Genomic DNA, 785 nt, shown 5'->3' with positions numbered 1-785 from the left:
AAGTGGCGGATTCTATGGAATCGCCTGCCGAGCATGCCAGAACCACAATTCAGATGTGCCAGAAGCACGTGCCAGAAACACCAGAACCACCTCCTGCACAGACCGGAACCACCTGCCGGACATGCCAATATCACCTGCCGGCTATGCCAAAACTACTTGGCGGACACTCCAGAATCACCTGCCAGGCATGCCTGAACCACCTCTCAGACATGCCAGAACCATGTGACAGTGACACTGGAAGCACATGCTGAGCACGCCAGAACCACCTGCTTGACTCGCCGGAACCACCTGCTGGACACGCCAAAATCATCTGCTGGCTATGCCAGAACCACTTGGCGGACACTCCGGAATCACCTGTGAGGCATGCCGGCACAACCTCTCAGACGTGCCAGAACCACGTGCCGGACATGCCGGAACCACCTCCCGGACAGAACGGAACCACCTGCCGTACCCACCTGAACCACCTGCCGAGCACCCCAGAACCACCTGCTCGACTCGCCAGAACCACCTGCCGAGCAAGCCAGAACTACCTGCTCGACTTGCTGGAACCACCTCCCGGACACGCCAAAATCACATGCCGGCTATGCCAAACTACTTGGCGGACACTCCGGAATCACCTGCCGGGCCTGCCGGAACCACCTCTCAGACGTGCCAGAACCATGTGCCGGACATGCCGGAACGACTTGGTGGACACACTGGAATCACCTGCCGGACATGCCGAAACCGCCTACATGACAGACGGGAACCACGTGCCGAGCACGCTGAAACCACCTGCTCGAATCACC

This window comes from Equus przewalskii, unplaced genomic scaffold, assembly GCF_037783145.1.
Source record: "Equus przewalskii isolate Varuska unplaced genomic scaffold, EquPr2 contig_R1927, whole genome shotgun sequence".
In the NCBI taxonomy this organism is placed as follows: Eukaryota; Metazoa; Chordata; class Mammalia; order Perissodactyla; family Equidae; genus Equus; species Equus przewalskii.
The sequence above is the reverse complement of the archived record's forward strand: the minus strand, read 5'-3'. Positions refer to the sequence as shown.